Source organism: Pectinophora gossypiella, chromosome 25 (assembly GCF_024362695.1).
Source record: "Pectinophora gossypiella chromosome 25, ilPecGoss1.1, whole genome shotgun sequence".
In the NCBI taxonomy this organism is placed as follows: domain Eukaryota; kingdom Metazoa; phylum Arthropoda; class Insecta; order Lepidoptera; family Gelechiidae; genus Pectinophora; species Pectinophora gossypiella.
In genome coordinates, this window is record NC_065428.1 from 7627657 (window position 1) to 7646857 (window position 19201).

Sequence of the window (19201 nt, forward strand, 5' to 3'; positions counted from 1 at the left end):
TTTTTACGCTAATTGTTACTGGGTATAAAATGAAGAACTGAGAAACGAGGAAAATTTATCTATCTAGAAATGAGGAGGATGATGGTGGAAGCAAGAGAAGTGTGTCAGGAACGAAGCAAATGGAATTCTATAGTCTCTGCTTACCCCGGTGGGAAATAGGCGTGGGTTTATGTATATATGTTTGTATAAAATGAGGAAATGTCAATATGGAACTATGTTATTACGGTCGCATTAGGTTAGAAAACACTCTACTTTAAACTATAGTTCTTATGCTCTAGCATGGTACGTATGACAGCAGGATTGAAATATATAGTACAGCCGAGGCGAAAGAGATATACCAAGAAAATGTACTATTCCGACAACTGTCCTACGCACTATGCTTAAAAGGTTTAGTTACAAAACTCTTACCGGATATTACATCGCCTTCTTAAGGAAACATGGGTAACTCCGTCACACTTCAGCTTATCTCCACGTCACGTGCGGACTTTTCTTTCTATCCCTCCCCCCTTCGAAGGCTGATAACTGCGCGGGCGGCGCGGGCGCAGCCAACCGCCTCAGTCTCCCCCCGACCACCACGCGGAGCGGACGTGTCGCTCTCGTCCCACTCCATAAACTCCTTAAAAACATCCCCAGTGCTCAAACAGTGATACAAAACAGTGTTCCGTGTTTAAAAAGTGCTAACACAGGATATGTGATAGTGTTAAAGTGATTTTCACAAGCAACCAGTTACCGCTGGGTCTCGCTCCGGTAGCTCGGTTAATAACTGTTGGATCTACAGTGACTGTGTAATAGTGGCTTGCTAAGATTTAGTGCCTGTGGAGAGGTCACCTACCTTCGGGTAAACCTTATTGCAGTAAGCTGGAGCGACAGTCTGGAAATTGGATTCTATCGAGTGTGGAGGTGTTCGTTGTAATAGAAGTAGTGTTTGCTTCTGTTGAATGCGGACCTCTTACTGAGGATTGATGGTATAATTGTAGGTCTGTCTGTGGTTTCCATATTGGATTGGAAAGCTATAGACTTATACCTTTGTTTGAAGGTTAGGTTTGTGATGGGTGTAGGAATATGCTACACGATTTTGGATCGTGTTATATGTTTGTCTGTTTATAGGTTCGTGTCGTGGTTACGAACACACTTGTGAAAACAAAGCTGATCGTTTCAAACTAGATTAGCGTCGAACAAAAACGATTCGCGATTGGAAACGTTTTACATAAACTTCGCAAGTCGGTAGTGAAGCGTCATGTTTTTGTAGATCAGCCATCTTTTTGTTAGTCAAATACAGATATTTTTCCTAAGATATAGTTTTCGGAAAATGATGAAAGTCATTTGGATCAGCTGTTGAGAGTTCCGTCTAGGTTTGATGGATTGTTTCGAATGTCTGGAATCGCTACGAGTCGCGTTATTGGTTTGTCCACTTCGTGCTAACACAGGATAAGTAGATACTTAGGTGTATCGATTCATTAAATCAAATCAAATATACTTTATTGCACACATACAAGAAATATTTTCAAAACATACACAAGAAAGATTATACCAAAATAAGTCTCAGTTTGAGGAGGTTTAAAATCGTATAAAGTTATTCATTAAAATATTTTGACTCTGACTTTTTATTGCTAGCAATTTCTTCTACGCCACGAAGTATTGAAGTAAAAGAGAGTTTTGAATTTTATTATTGAATTTAGAATGAATTTCAAAATGTAACCAGCCAGAACGTTAATGTCGATTGAAGATGTCAACCAAAGAGGTTGATACCGTTTCACTATGTACACTATTAACCCTGTTACTGCCAAGGTTTCTTATAAGTAAGAGCCTTCGCTCCGACGGGCTTATTTCCTTTTTTGTCCGTTTTTCGATCTTGCGAACTAGCCTCGCTATTGACTCATTTCCTTGTCAACACACAGAGATTTCTCGGAACTATTTGTTTTTAAATATAAGTCTTTTTTTTCTCGTGTATGTATTATAAGCAATAATTTTATTGTGATCAGTTTTTTTCATCTGTATCATTATGTGGTCCGATGATCTAGCCATATATGGCGTGATTTGCTAAGTTGGTCTTTGACCAAGATTATGATAGGTCAAAGGTGATGAATAATATGTCTATTATTACATTTTTATTTGTTTTTAACTTTTCCGATATGTAATTTTGGGGATTGTTGTATGGATTGGCCCTTCGGAAAACGCGTGAATTCGTAGTGTCACGGGTTCGAATTTCGGCTCGGCCTCTAAACATCTGAATTCAAGTTTGGATCGTGGATTTGATATGTGATTTCTAGGATTTGTGACCGATTAAAATGGCAATAGGCTCGCCCCCTATTACATGGGACTTAAACATAGCTGGCGAGGTGTAGATGTAGGTACTATATTTTATTTATTACTTTAACCCCCTATTTGATACTTTCACTATCCTGTTCAACAACTATTTTATATTACATATTTTGTCATTCAAACTCCATAGCTATTAACAAAGCATCTAAGTTCATAGTTAATGAATGATTTTGTAAGTACACCTCACTAATATATTATTTTGTTTGACAAAATAGCACAAACCACTCGAATACGTGTTGTTATCAGCTGATAACGTTCGTTTTAAGACTAATAATTGGAGGAACGTTGGCGATAGTCGTGATAAGTTGCCCAATTGGATATTTATCATCAAAAATATACACTTCTCATCAAAAAAATCGAAACACCTTGCAAGTTTACGTTTTGTCAGGATTATCAGAAAAATGTGTACATTTAGGAATAAATGTTAAATGTCGTTTAATAGTGAGTAATATGAGCTTATCAAATCTTAATGTTAATGTTCTAAATTTAAATGAATTTTTCATAGGTTTCGTATTTTGTTAAATGAGTCATTTTTATTCCGTATGGAGTATAAAGGAAATGGATAAAACAACACACGTAAATGAAAAAAAAAGCTAAAAAACGTTTATTTAATAACTTGTATTCCCTCCCCGAGCTCTAATTACTGCTTCCATACGGTTCTTCATCGATCGGATGAGAGTCACGATCACATGCTGTGGTATATTGTCCCATTCCTCTTGGATTGCATCTTGCAGCTGGCTAAGTGTTTCTGGGGCAGGATCTCTTGCTCGAATTCGTCTCTTTAATTCATCCCACAGATGTTCAATGGGATTCATGTCCGGGCTTCTTGCTGGCCATTCCATAATAGAGATATCGACTTCGTTAAGATAATCTCGTACGACGCCCGCGGTGTGAGCCCTAGCATTGTCGTGCATGAATATGAAGCCGTTGCCAATAAAATGTGCATAGGGCATCACATGAGGCTCGAGACACTCTTCGACGTACCGATGACAGTTTAGTGCAGGCAGACGTGGCCCAGACACGAAAGCAAGCTCTGTCTTACCGTCGGCGCTGATTCCTCCCCAAACCGTCCACGAACCGCCACCATAGCTGACCTTTTCTTCAATGCAGCATTGTGCATAGCGTTCTCCGTCTCTTCTGTAGACCTTGTTCCTTCCGTCGTTACCATACAGCATAATTTTACACTCATCAGAAAAGAGAACTTTGCTCCACTGTAGGTATGACCAATTTAGGTGCTCACGTGCAAAGTTAAGGCGCGCTCTTCGATGGTCTGCAGTTAATTTCGGCCCATTTGCTGGCTTATGCGGTACCAGTCCACGATCCTTCAACCTTCTTCTAATTGTAGAGTCACTTACAGCCACCCTTCGTACAACACGAAGCCACTGCTGCAGTTGAAAAGCGTTAAGGCGTCGATTTCTTAAAGAAGTTGTTACAATAAATCGATCATCTCGCTCAGAAGTGACCCGATTCCTGCCAGATCCTGAACGGCGCGTGAACAAACCAGTCTCCCGATAACGTTTATAGACTCTATGAACAGATGACAGGCTTAGATGCAGTCTTGCAGCCACAACACGCTGACTAAGGCCAGAATCCAGCAATGCCACAACTTGGGCGGCTTCTGTGGGCGAAGTATCCATACGTTTTAGAAAAAAAACCTTTTTTCAGACGTCCCAAAGTCACAGTATTGAAATAAAAAACAAAAAGTTTAAGGATAGGCGCCAATTTTTAGTTTTTAAACGCTAAATGTACTCCAACCCTAAACACACATTTGTCTCAAAACAGTGATTCATTTCGTTTATAAGATAAACAAATGAAATTCTAATTTTGAATTTAGAATTTTCGCTTATTACTGTAATGGCCAAACTGCCAGCTATATATACATTTATGTATTTTTTTTCATCGTATGAATTCTTTTTTGTGTTAAATTCGGACAGAAACAATGAAAACGGAAGTGTTTCGATTTTTTTGATGAGAAGTGTATTTAGTTATTCACTCATACAGGAGACTCGTTTGAAATATTTACTTAGAAAAATATACTCTTATTATCACAAGATTAAACATCTACTTATGACACTGTGTTGTATTACCATACATACATCTTTGAGTTTATGTATGTATGTAGTCATACTTACCTATTTGTCGAATAAAGAATGTGTCGAAGTAGCATTAAGATTTGTCCTATTACGAACAATGCATATAAGATACTTGTACATTGTTTCTAAGTCTACTGGACCAGTAGACCAGTAGTAGACATCGTTGCAACGGCGGGAAAGTTGTGGATGAGTTTAGAGCAGGACCGGGGAAAGTTTGGTGCAAAATGGAGGAGGCCTGTACCCGGATGATGCCGGCTGATTGGTCGTGAGTCTTTGAAGATAAACTCTACAACAACGGCTACCCTGAAAAGACACGCCGTGAAGATAAGCAACATAAGATAACTTAAATAGCCTATGTCCCACTGCTGGGCACAAGCCTCCTCTCAATCAACCGGAGGGGGTATGGAGCACACTCCACGACGCTGCTCCACTGCGGTTTGGTGGAGGTATTTTTACGGCTAATAGCCGGGCCCAACGGCTTAACGTGTCCTCCGAAGCACGGAATCAACTTATTTTTTCAGACAATCAGGTGATTCAAGCCTGTAATGTCCTTACCAAACAAAGGACAGTCTCACTAAGTGATTTCGACAATGTCCCCATCGGGAATCGAACCCGGACCTCCAGATCGTGAGCCTAACGCTCTAACTAATAGACCATGGAGGCTGTGTGTGAAGATAAGCAACATGTAATGCAAATACTAATAGGTAATTTGAAAGTCGTTAATCAATTAGTGGTTGCTCGCGTGTTTCCCACTGCCGATGAAAGCATGTGATATGCCATCGACTTTGCAAGTTTTCTTGGTCATAGTTGACTGAAAACTATCGATAATGGTGCAGTTTGTTCAGGGTATTATCTAAGAGGATTATGCCACAGAAGCAGCCCAAAGTAGGGTAAGGTGATGTGATTTGACAAAGGGAAACATCGGAAGTTCAAACACTGAAGGCTCATTGTGTGATTCGAAACTACTTTATTGACATATACTCCGTACCCCTGAGTTGATTGAGGGTAGGCCTGTGCCCAGCAGTGGGACGTATATTTAGTACATCACAATACAAAAACTCAAATTGCACAAACACACAAGAAAAATAATTATCATCATCTTCCTAGCATTATCCCCTTTTTACAGGGTCCGCTTACCTAACCTGAAGATTTGATAGGTCCGGTTTTTTACAGAAGCGACTGCCTGTCTGACCTTCCAAGCCGGAAAACCAGCCTAACACAAGTTAGGTCACATAACTTTGAGTATGCTTCATACCCCCTCGGGATGATTAAGCACGAGAACGTAAATAGGCTGTTTATGTATGTATGTATCTTTAATCGTCCTCAGTTCAGTGTGAAACGATTCCAGTATCATAATGCTCATTGACGATAACGTTTATTTAAACTCACAAACTGGTGAAAAATTTCACTATAGAGTTGTAGCCATAGTGCAATGAACTTTTCCTATCCTAAATTGCTTAGTTCCTGTTTCAGCGATCCAATTCATACTATTATACAAGCCACCGCTTGTGGCTTTGCTCTACTCAGACCATTTGGAATAGACGCAATAAAAATGACAAAAATACACTACATTTTATAGTACATTTAATGCAGCATCACGCCTGTATCCCCAAAGGAGTAGGCAGAGGTGCATACGCTGCTCCACTGAGGGTTGGTGAAGGTGTTTTTAACGGCTTAACGTACCCTCCTGCAAAGTCCTTACCAAACAAAGGGCAGTCTCACAAAGTCCCCATCGGGACTCGAACCTGGACCTCCAGATCGTGAGCGTAACGCTCTAACCACTAGACCACGGAGGCTATTATTGTATTGTATGGTTACCAGGCCATAGTCATTCCATAAATGATGCACGCTAAGTCGCTAATGTACCACCACAGAAATTACCTACGTAGAAGCGGGTTTTACTTTAATGTTCGCGAGTTGAAAATGCTGTGAAATTGTGCTTGGAAAAGTTGTGGTGAACTGCTTTTGTTGGTAGTCTGTAGTAGATGACTGCGTGAATATCTAGTCTAATCTAAATTAGTCTACGAGATCCCACTGTTGGATAAAGACTCTCCAAAAAATCTCTCTCTCTCTCTCCTTGGCATTTATCATTCCTATCTGATTTACATAGTATTATATCTCATCATCAGCCGTACGACGCCCACTGCTGGGCATAGGCCTCCCCCAAGGATCTCCACGACGATCGGTCCTGCGTTGCCCGGATCCAGCGGCTTCCCGCGACCTTCACCAGATCGTCGGTCCACCTTGTAGCGGGCCTACCCACTGAGCGTCGTCCGACACGTGGTCGCCACTCCAGAACCTTTCCGCCCCAGCGGCCATCGGTTCTCCTCGCAATGTGTCCTGCCCACTGCCACTTCAGCTTTGCAATTTATCTATGTATTATATCTATAAACAAGTATATTTACATAAGTATTATATCTATAAACGGAAAACCAGTCCAATACAGTTTAGGTCACATACCTCTAAAAATGCATTTCTCGGGAATGTGGGCTTCCTCACGATGTTTTCCTTCACCGCTGAGCACTTGATAATGATTTATGATCCAAACATGAATTCGAAAACAAATTCGTCAATCATTGGTTTAGGCCTGTGCTGGATTCGAACCTGCGACTTCAAAGTGTGAGGCAAGCGTTGTCAACTGGGCTACCACGGCTCTGACGTTTATCCGTGATAAATGCGTTGAATAAATCATTCTGATTCCGTGGTTTGAGTAAACATCAGGAATTTAACGAACATATTATGGTCTATCTGCTGTAGTTCCGCTTGGCCACTTGTCCCTGCAAGGTGATAATGCCCTGGCAGGTCGGCCGTTAAGCATTCATTATAATATATGTATACTTACATGCTTTGTGTATGTATTACTGTATTATGTATTACTTGATAGGTTAGTTCTATTTGTCGATTAGAGTCAGTGGGAACCATATGTATACTTAGCAGGCAAAGTTTTCATTTTCCCATTTAAACAAAAAAATACAAAGCATCACGTATGTATTCACGATGGGGTAGGCAGAGGTGTATAGTAAATACACACTTGTCCCAGCTTGACAAGAGCTGCGGTTTCAAGTCCCGTCCGAGTCAGACATTATTTTTCTCTTTGTCAGTTATTAGCCTCTTACTCATACTCATTTATTCATATATACTTTTTTAATTTTACATGTCAAATGTTAACTTATAAATATCAAAGACGTATAGTTAGTACATACTTATATTAATGATGTTAACATATTATTTATATATTACAGAATTATTTTATGTCATAAAAAGCACATTCAACAAGCCATTCTCTTAGTTTATTCTCAAACTTGAAATCGCTTTCACAATTTTTTTATGTCGGCAGGGATTTTATTGTATGTACAATCACAATTACAGTACAAGAACACAATCCTTTTATAGATTTAATGTAACATATCCTGAATGGTTTTCCACCGAGGCATCGAGGCTGGAGGCAGCCGGTGAAACGCTGCCAACTGGGCCTTGGTTTCCGGAGTTGCATCATTGTGGTTACTTCCACTGTGATGGACTTGTGGCTATGATTATACTTTTAAGAGTGATTTCAACCATTTTAAGTATACTAGTCTCCGTGGTCTAGTGGTTAGAGCATAGATCATAGAAATTCAAATCAATTGGACCTCACCGAGCTTTCTGTTAGACCTGGGGGGGTTAAAAAGGCCACAAAGCATTTCACCTAAAAAGCAATATTGCAATTTGACATTTGCGTATATAAATAAAAGAAAGCGCTTTCTTAGATGAATAGCAACAATGTGGCATTTTTAGGCTCGTCTACAAACTTTACGACGCACGGAGCACCGCGATAGTATATTAGAAGGTCGTCTTGTCTATTATAACCTGCAGGGCAAAAAATCAAATATCGACTATCATTGATGGAGAATCCTCCTTAAAAACCTTAGTATGATCGGCTATTTATTTACGAAAAATAATGATACATTACAGGCTGACCACTTGATTGTCCAAAAAGTAAAATGATCCGTGCTTCGGAAGACACGTTAAGCCGTTGGTCCCGGTTACCACTTACTGATGTAAGTAAGTAGTCGTTACATGAGCCATGTCAGGGGCCTTTGGCGGCACAATAATAACCCTGACACCAGGGTTGATACATACATACATACATACATAAACTCACGCCCGTAATCCCTAATGGGGTGGGCAGAGCCACAAGTAATCAAAGACAACTTGCAGCCACTGTTGATACGAATTCCAAAGATGGATACCAGGGTTGATGAGGTTGGTAATTCACCTCACAACCCACACGATAGAAGAAGATTGATGACGGACATCTTAGAACTTCGATATCAAGATGTTCATTAAGAGATCTGTGGCCATCTCAGAAATATAGCGTGAGTTAGCAGAAGCAAGACGTTACAAAGAACTCACTTCAATCGCTTGACCTTAGAACCATTGAATTAACAAGTTTCTCTAAAGCATTTAAATATTCGCTTCAAAAGAACCGGTACATTTTCAATGGTTAATAATTGTGTAGTTGTATCATTGTTCGGTTAAAATGGGGTTATTGTGATTGCTGTTCCGAAGAAATGTTAGTCAAGACTTGTATTGTTTGTCTTCCGTCCGTTTGTGCTCTTTTGCAATCCTTTTTTTCACTTGATAAACTTGAACAACTTCTATAGTACCTACGCACGAGCCTCTGGTGTCTCGGGAAAGACTTAGTCTTGCAAAGAAACACGTAACATACACAACATTTATTTATTTATTTATAAAGTACAACCACATCACATATATTAAAACATTTTACATTTATAAGGTTACGGTATTGTGACTAATATATATGACAATTACGGCGTACATAACTTATACAATTAAGGGTACTTAAGTGTTTAAAAATAAAGTAAAATTACACATCAAACTTAAAAATTAGAAATTAGAAAGATAAGTATATGTAAAAAAAGTAAAATATAAGTAAGTAATTAATATCTGTTGAGCTTTAAATAATCTAAAATTTTTCTCATATATATATTCAGCGGATCATGGAACACATCAAGATCTAAGATTTTGTTACAAAAAGAGTTGTATTATTTAAAAGTTCTGGTTAGCGGGGCTTGAAGACCAAGATTCGTTTTACAGCGGGGAGTATAAAATATATTTGTTATTTTATGTCTGGTATACTTATATGGCACGCTGAGTGAGATGCTCTCGTGACATAAGATATATACGATAGATAGGTACGTACATTTATACGTAACATAAGATTCGCTTATATCCCGCTTGGGTAGGCCAGACGCGTCGTTTTATCCAGAAAGTTGGTCGGAAAGTAATTTTTACCTGATTAACATTATAAAAGTGATCCCTTTTTTGTTATATAGACAGTGGTGCTGATTCTATTTCATTCTATCTAATTTTATTTTAAGTTACACTTGTCATTTTCGTATCCACTGAAATGGAAAAGGACGGATAATCGACAGGCATTCAATTTATGCAACACGTCAATTTTAGGCAGAAATTTGGAAAGCTCTCCCAAAATTTGATATTGGCTAATAACCCGACAGAAATAAGATGACAGAACAGTTCAAATAGGAGAGTTCAGGGGGATGCCTATTTTATTCGCCCGGGTTATTCATTCATTTTAAAATTAACAGTTGTCAATGTGCCTTTCCTAAAGTGTACATAAATTATATAAATAATTAGTTATCTGTATTATTGCTATGTTATTTTGAAATGTAAAACTAGTGTTATAAGTTTCCATAAGGTTCAACCGGCGAAACATTGTAAATTATATGTAAGTACTATGAACTTGACTGTGTCAGTTACTTAGTGATTTAATATTTATATCAAATAAAGAACTTTGAATAAAAAAAAAAAAGTTGTCAATCATCCGTCCACTTTAGCGTTAATTTTGGTTTCATTAAAATGTTACATATCAAACCAAGCACATTCATTGCACAATAATGCACCTACATAAAATGTCTAGGTCGTCGCCGTACTTAAAGTATGTCTATGATATGCATGTGTGCATAAATACTTAATATCATGCCTTATCTCCTACTGCGGTAGGCTAAGAGCACCGATATACACATATAACGATCCAGACACGGCCACTTTCGCTTCTCCATTCTCATCTATAATAAGCCTGAAATCACAAGCAAATAATTTGGCCTTTATGTTAAGAATACTTAGACTGAATACAAGCGCTTAGAATGCATAATTGCATACACAATGTCTATGGAGTAAAACTCACTTTCTAAGAATGTCGTAACGCGAAAGTGTGGGAGTTTGAGCCAACATCTCAATTTGGCAATGAGACTTAGAAGGTTAACGTTATGTTCTCATTCTTTATACTATGTGTTTAGAAGAGGTAACTTTAACTTTTACGTTTCGGAATTGATACAATATAGGGCATGCTTGGTTCCAAATGTGAAACTGAAAGAACCTATACTGTTTACAATTTATTAACCTTCACACTAATATTGTATTGTTTGTTACATTTTGACGCATAAAACCGATTTAAATGAAATTTAGTAAGCTTTAGTTTTTATCCCGGAAATCCTCCCTAAGAGGATGAAAAAGGGGGGACGCGCGTGATAACAGAAATCCACGTAAATAAAGTCGCGAGCAAATAGCTGGTTCCTTATAATAACAATTTGGAGGAATTATTTTTCAAGTTAGGTTAATATTTATATGCGCGAATCAGGCGCGCTGGTGCGGGCGATTACTGTGAGATCAAATATTTGAATCAGATGAAGGAACGTCGGCGAACAATTTCAAAATTCGAACATATAAATTAAACTGATAAAAAATAAACCTAGCTCAGACATAGGTGGCTAGCGGAGAGTTGCCGTTCTAAACGTAGTATTATTTTTTAGTCTACGCTTAAACATAGCTGGCGAGGAATTGATGTATATTCTACACATTTCTGCCTACCCTTTCGGGGTTACAGGCGTTATCTAAAAAAATCTAAGTGATGAATCTAAGTCAAGTGAGTTTATAACTCGCGATTCTGGGCTAGAGCCCTAGAATTGTACCCACACTTTACTCGAAAATACAAATGTAAAATACACAAAAAGTAGATACATAACACACCTGTATCTCGGCGAGTGTGCTATCTCTGTTTATCAGGCAAAAGTGATATGATAGTGATAACGATAGGGTGATGTCACCCATTATTGTTACCGGTTTGTCCTCGGCTAATATAGGATTTACGATGCTAGAGAACCGGAGAGGAAATGTTATTGGCCACCTGATACGACACGATTCAAACAAACAACGATTCAAACAACAAAAAACATCATAGAAGGAAAAATTGAAGGAAAGAGAGGAAGGGGTAGACCTAGGAGAACATTTGTGAAACAAATAAAAGAGAAGGTGCAGGTCGTGTCGTATCGGGAGGGGAAGGATTTGGCGGAGAGAAGAGAGAAATGGGCGTAATGCCGTGCACCGACAAGAGCGCAGCTCTTAAATAAAGAGAGAGGTGCTAGCCAATGAAGGACTATCCAGGTTACGTTCCCCAAAAACAATATAGATGGCGTTGTACAGTTTTAATATGAAAACTAACCTATTTATTTGTTTATTGTTCGGGTTCATAATTATTCAAAAATACATTTGTACAATGTATTTTTATTGTAAATGTATTTTTGAATAATTGAGGAGCTCGGTGGCGCAGCGGTAAACGCGCTCGGTCTGCGATTGTTGAAGTTAAGCAACTTCCGCAAAGGCCGGTCATAGGATGGGTGACCACAAAAAAAAGTTTTCATCTCGAGCTCCTCCGTGCTTCGGAAGGCACGTTAAGCCGTTGGTACCGGCTGCATTAGCAGTCGTTAATAACCATCAATCCGCACTGGGCCCGCGTGGTGGTTTAAGGCCCGATCTCCCTATCCATCCATAGGGAAGGCCCGTGCCCCAGCAGTGGGGACGTTAATGGGCTGATGATGACATTGTAAATGGCATATATAAAAATAGTTGTTGCTTGACATTTGGATTAGATTGTGTATAGAATTATGATTATGATGTTACCGACTGAATTATGATGTTTGTTATTAGAATAATAATAGCTGGATGATGTAATTGTGCCTGGATGTAATAACAAGGGTCATCCAAATACCCAAAAACAAAGATAAAAGATGCATATGTCTGTTATCCATGACATTAGAAGGTTAAACGAAGGTAAAACTGTACAGCGCCATCTATATTGTGTTTGAGGAACCTGGAAAGTTCTCATTGTAAATTTAGACTTGATCTAGGCTTTTTGTCTTTGTTTGGCTAGTCATTAGGTTACTAGACTGTTATCATAGTGTAATAGAATTTCTTGCGAGCGCGGTTGTTATTGGTTCATGGAAGCGATAAGGGAGTTATGCAGTCAGTATTTCAACCTGTTTCGGTAAGGGAAGTCGATCACTTTTAAAGGGAGTTTATTGCTTCTTTGTACCCCGATGGGCCCAGTTACCCATTCATCATCATCATCATCATCAGCCCATTAACGTCCCCACTGCTGGGGCACGGGCCTTCCCTATGGATGGATAGGGAGATCGGGCCTTAAACCATCACGCGGGCCCAGTGCGTATTGATGGTTATTAACGACTGCTAATGCAGCCGGGACCAACGGCTTAACGTGCCTTCCGAAGCACGGAGGAGCTCGAGATGAAAACTTTTTTTTTGTAGTTACACATTATCAAATTAGAAAAGGGCAAACTCGTCCCTGGGCCGAGTTTAAGACTGGGACGAGATGTCCCCTAAGTAAATTACTCTAGCTATAGAGGCGGCCAATCAGTTCGCGACAATAAACACTTTACGAGCCTGATACCAACCACACTGGCGTGGTCGCTAATAGCAAGGGTCATCATGTGAATCCAAAAATGAAGATAAGGATGCGTATGGCTGTTATCCATGAAATCCACACATGATATGACGTCACATTTAATTTAGGTATAAGTTTCTGTGTTCGTTTTCCATGTTCGTATACAGAAAATATTTCATGTGTGCGTTATTTTTCTTTTGATGTGGTGTCCTAAATAATAAATGTGTCTTGCTTTCTTTCAAATTAGAAGGTTAATCGAACGCACATCTTTATAGCGCCACCTATATCTTTTTTTGGGAACCGCAGCTTGGAAAGTCCTTCATTGGCGCGAACTTGCTCTGAAACTAAACAAAAGTTGCTGTTATAAAAATAAATAACTATTTGGTGTCACGAAATCAAGATATCTGTGTTAAGGTTGAGGCGACCTCAGCACTAGTTGGCCAAATTATCTGTTATTTGTACTCTTATTTACAGTAATAACTAGTAATTTTCGAGTTAATTACTTTTAATGACAAAAAACCAGATTCACACTCTTTATTTTATTTCATTATATCTACAGTTGAAAAGTGGCTATTTAACCTTATTTTGAAAGTAGGTAAGTACATACGTACATATATAACATAACGCTTATTTCCCGTTCGGGGTAGACAGAGACCGAGTGAATCTTTTTTGTTCATCTGTCTCTCTTAAATTGTATTTTTTTGTTTCTATGTACAATGGATTAATTGGGTAAACTTTGAGCCACTTTATCTATTATATTTCTGTTAATAAGCCTTCCCAAAGAAAATACACTAAAAAGACTCATAACATTAAAAAAATATATATGATTAAAAACTTTTTGGAATTGTAAAGTTTTTGAAATTCGAATCTTACTTATTTTTCTTCTTTCTAATCATCCAACAAGGTACAACACTATGTCATCCATGCAAATATCTACACAACCAACAACCGTGTAAAATAGGCTTTAAAACAATGATTAAGTAATATATTTGCCGTCTAACTGGCACAAGTTCGACTAGTATACGACGCGGCTTTGTTCGCTATGTTTGATTAGAACGAGGCATGAGGTGAATTTTAATCAACCCGCCAATGTTATGCCAAAATTTGATTAAACCTGTCGGGTTATTCCGCAGTGTTTATAATCCGTACGAAATAACTATACTCCTCCTGTCAATCGGGTTTCATAACCATAACTACTAGGGAAACGGGAGGTTATAGGAGGTCGCACGGGAGCCCTCAGCCCTCCCTATTTGTCCGGCCAAGTAGTTCATGCCGTACGCGGCAAATCTACAGTAAGACACATCAGAAATGAGGATAAAAATTGCCTATTTCTCTCATCAGGTGTCGCTAATATTGCGTGTTCTTAAATTTTGTCAGTTCTCGATACTATTTGAGTAAGCAAATATATTGTTTTGGTTATATTTTGAACTATGGTTGTAGTTTTGCGCAACGTTTAACTGCAAAATCATAGTGTTATATTTATTCCCTAAAGATCGGAAAGAAGCAAAACTTAGATAAACTTATTTTCCAACTTACCTATGTTTTTCTCTTTATCTGGATACACTCCACGTTGCTCCACATTTTATAGCAATTTATCACGAATATTAGCTGGACAGTATGGAGAACTGTCAAAATTTAAGACCACTCAACAGTCCTGCCACCTACATTTGAGCTTCTAGTTTTTATCTCATTGTATGCAGGTATGACGTAAGAGGATGAATAAGGACATAATTATACATCGACACCTTGCAGAGTTATTACCATACATTTATATGGAATTATGGATGGTTTCCATAACCGGCGTAGCTGTAAATAGTGTAGGTATACTGCATAAAGAGTGTATGCCCCACCTCAAAAGTTGATATAGGTTTCGCATGTACTTCGTCTCGTATCGTTCTATATATCAGTTTATATTAAGTTGACAAATAACATTCTTTCTAAAATTAAGAGCTGTCAATCATCCGTCCCTTTCCTTTTCGGCGGATAAGAAAATGACAGGTATAACTCAAAGTAAAATTAGGAGGTGTGCAAATTGTTTAGTAGACGATGTAAAAAAGCAAAAAGCCGAATAGTAATCGAAAACATAGATATTTTTAATAACTGCACTTGTTCGCGACGACCTTCACAAGGCTAGCGATTACGAGCACAGACGAAACCAGTTAATAAGAGTAGTCAAGGTGACGAGGTAGTATGCCGTGACGTGATTGTCATCCACTCCTCGCCAGCTATGTCTAAGTCCCAAAAGAAAAAAAAAATCCTCAAATAACTTAAAATAAAATTAGATGGTGTGTATCAATCTACACCATTAGACTATTCACCGATTATTTTATTTTAACCGATCAAAATTCTATTTTAATGTTTAATTTCTTTAGAATCTTGACGTTGGCATAATCGTCGTTTCTGAACGATGCAGCCATAAAGAAGAAAAAAGTTAAAACACATAATAACGGGTTCTTACCGCGTTTAAAGCAGGGATATGTGCCCGATATTTCGACACTGTTGCAAGTGCCATTATCACGGGTGACATGATATCGGGAATATCCCTGCTTTAAACGCGGTAAGAACCCGTTATTATGTGTTTTAATTATGATAATAACCTTAAAACAATGTATAAGAAAAAAGTTGAAGTTGAAGATGGTGTGTACGGTCACGAGCATTAATATGTATACACTTTGGTACCATGTCACATTAACTTTTTTGACAAATTGAACTGTAAGTCTTACTAAATGTCAAATATGTTAGTGCGACAGAGTCCTAAAGTGGGTACATTATATTGCTCATGACTGTACAGGAACTAGCACTATAGTTCAGTTAAATTCTAAATATTAATTTGGACTCCGAAACCACGCTTTGTATGTATATTAACATATTAATTCTGTATTAATGATCCCTCAATGAGCGCCTATCGCTATCGACCCACTAGGGTCGATTAATTCTTTCAAATATTTTCCCTCTCAGATGACGCCCTGAGCCGAGGTTCGCGCCCAACGCACCCTCAGGCCTGTTGTCTTAAACGTTGTACCGGGTGAGAGCCTTCAGCGCTCCCCATTAGTTAGTTAGCCAAGTAGTTAATGCCATCTGCGGCAAATCTACAATAAGTCAAGTAAAAAAAAAAATGTATTAATGAATGCATTAGACTTATTTCGTCGTATCTCTCGTGTATTATACATGTTTATCAGGCTGTGTATCTTATCAGCAACCAATCCTGTCGATAAGGCTACCAATCAGCGAATAGATTTGTTTTATTGAATGCTGATATGTTCTTTGACACGAGGAAGGTATCTGCGGAAGCCATGTTGCGGATACATTTCGTGACATGGATATGCGGATTGAAATAATTGAAGGAAATCGAGCTTCTGTTCAATTGAATTTAATTCGTTATTCATAATAAATGTTACACGTCAAATGATTTATTGATTTCAAAAGTCTTTATTATACATTAAAGAAATTACAGTATAACAGACACACTAACAATATTTACAAGAATGAATTTAGTATAAATATTTCGCCAGGCATGAGCCCAACGGAAATTTATGACACATACATTGAGAACTAATTTAAAACACACGTTTTTAACATTTTTAAGCACATTATCGCATATTGAAGATCACATCATAATATGATTTTTCAAATTTTTTCACTATGGTTGGTGGTTTGCATTATCATCATCCGCTTACCTATCCTAAAGATTTGACAGGACCGGCTTTTTACAGAAGCGACTGCCTGTCTGACATCCCAACTCGCGAAGGGTAAACCAGCCCAATACAGGTTAGGTCATATACCTCCGAAAATGCATCGGGCATGTGGGTTTCCTCACGATGTTTTCCTTCATCGCTGAGCACGTAATAATCATTTATGATCCAAACATGAATTCGAAAACAAATTCGACTATCATTCGTTTAGGCCTGTGCTGGATTCGAACCTGCGACCTCAAAATGAGAGGCAAGCGTTCTACCAACTGGTCTAACGTGGTTTTCACTTTGAGGAGTATATATCGTTTTAGAAAGGTCTTGATTTCAATAGGTATATTCTGTTGTACATTTTGAGTCACACCAGTTCTCGTAGACATTATCTGTGTTGACAAAAGGAAGGTTTATCTACAAGGAAAAATGTTATCGATGCAAGTGTATGCCTTTGTAGATAATTATAATACTAACAATATAACATTTAAACCACATTACATGCATCTATGCACTGCATTGGTATTATATGTTTTTGTTTGTTTTGTTTTATAAGTTTTTCTGAAGTTTATTAAATGTCCCGTGATAGTTCAGTTCGGAGAACGCGTGATTTACATTGTAGTGTCACGGGTTCGAGTCGCGGCTCGGGCTCTACACCACTGAACTCCCCTTTCATCATCATTAATTTAAGAGCCACGCCCTTGTCGGTGCAGCATTTCCTATGCTATTTTTTAGGGAATAGGGCAATAGTTTCCCTCTTGCCTTCCGCCTCGCAGTACTATGTCTGACGCAAGTGGGATGGCGCCCAGAGTAGTCTATTACAAAGCCATACTAGGACTCCTGTCCTCCGCCTCTGAATAGTACTGACAGTTACTGCTGCCGCCCCTTACTCCCCTTTACGTGTTTGAAATCATGTTTGGAGCAAAGATAATAGACTTGACGTGGTTTTCAGGATTTGTTCCCGGTTAATGCCAATAGGCTCGCCTCCTTTTACATGGGACTTAAACATAGCTGGCGAGGAGTGGGTATATATACTATACAATTCTGCTTACAAGTTGTATACAGGCGTGCTGAACTGTAGTTCTGTGCTGGGTAGGGACTGTAGGATATTTGTCTACACTTTTTTTCAATACGCAAGAATATATATCTGTCTCACCTGGCAAATGGCAAGTTCTGCCGTGCTATTTGAAATGGGTATATCTATTACAAACGTGAGTTGAAGGCGAGCGATTTAATAATAACCCTGACACTAGGGCTGATGACGTTGGTAGAGTCCACTTCATAACCCACACGATAGAAGAAGAAGAGAGAACTCTAGTTCTATACTATAGACTAATAACATTTGTTTACACTTGTTTCCATAACGCGTTGTTTATGCAGATGAGTGTACCATAACAATGATTATTTCATATTATTTTCGTGATACGGTCGAATTTCTCCATTGTTCGCCGTGACCTACTATCTCCTTACAAAGTCGACCACATTCAGATGACTCATCTTTTCTTTCACATCTTAGGCGGGGAAAGGTATTCTTAATCTGGTTGGGTAGTACCGTATAGTATAATGGATTCTTATGTCCCTTAAATGCTAAATTGTTTTATAAGTGGAATGTTTTTGGTAGAAAATGTACCTAAATTATTTTTATTGCAGTTTCGGTAAGTTCTTTCTAGTTATACTTCATTAAAAGTGTTACGAGTAGTTATTGTCACAATTTTAAATCAATTTATACACAGGTCCTTAACATTTTTAATGTACTTAAAGTATGCTTTAAAAAATGTGATATGAAATCTTGTATGTTGGTAATGTGTAAAAATTTTACGAGGCACAAGTGCTTTACCTCGTTTTAAACCTATAAAACATAATACATTTAAAAACAAGAGTTTCGTCTCAAATTACAACGAAATATTCGTTAAAAACCAACTAATTACAAGGTGAAATTTTCGGCAATTCGCGTTGCAAAAACGGTTGGCAAAAAACCGATTGCGGAATGGTCGTCTGGTGATCGTAACGGTAATGACAGTCGTAACGGTCTACGGTCACGGTATGGATTAATTGTGCCGAAAATCGGTACGGTTGACCGGTACGGGCAATGGGCTACATTCGCCGAGGCGTGTGTTACCGGTTTTTATTTTACACTAGGCTTTTTGCGAGGAGCTCGGTGGCGCAGCGGTAAACGCGCTCGGTCTGCGATTGTTGAAGTTAAGCAACTTTCGCAAAGGCCGGTCATAGGATGGGTGACCACAAAAAAAAAGTTTTCATCTCGAGCTCCTCCGTGCTTCGGAAGGCACGTTAAGCCGTTGGTCCCGACTGCATTAGCAGTCGTTATTAACCATCAATCCGCACTG

At 38.5% G+C, this 19201-nt stretch overlaps 1 protein-coding gene across 8 annotated transcripts in view; it reads left to right on the forward strand.

Moving 5' to 3' along the window:
- The first annotated feature begins 384 nt into the window (after positions 1–384).
- LOC126378037 (MAP/microtubule affinity-regulating kinase 3-like) overlaps positions 385–19201 on the forward strand; it is a 140574-nt gene continuing 121757 nt past the window's right edge. For 2 of the 8 annotated variants that reach the window (XM_050026114.1, XM_050026120.1), the window contains exon 1: positions 385–965. The gene's annotated coding sequence lies outside the window, so the exon portion shown is untranslated. Of the gene's footprint in view, positions 974–19201 lie in introns of all 8 variants that reach the window. The other 6 variants (XM_050026115.1, XM_050026116.1, XM_050026118.1 and 3 more) reach the window with 6 other exon arrangements.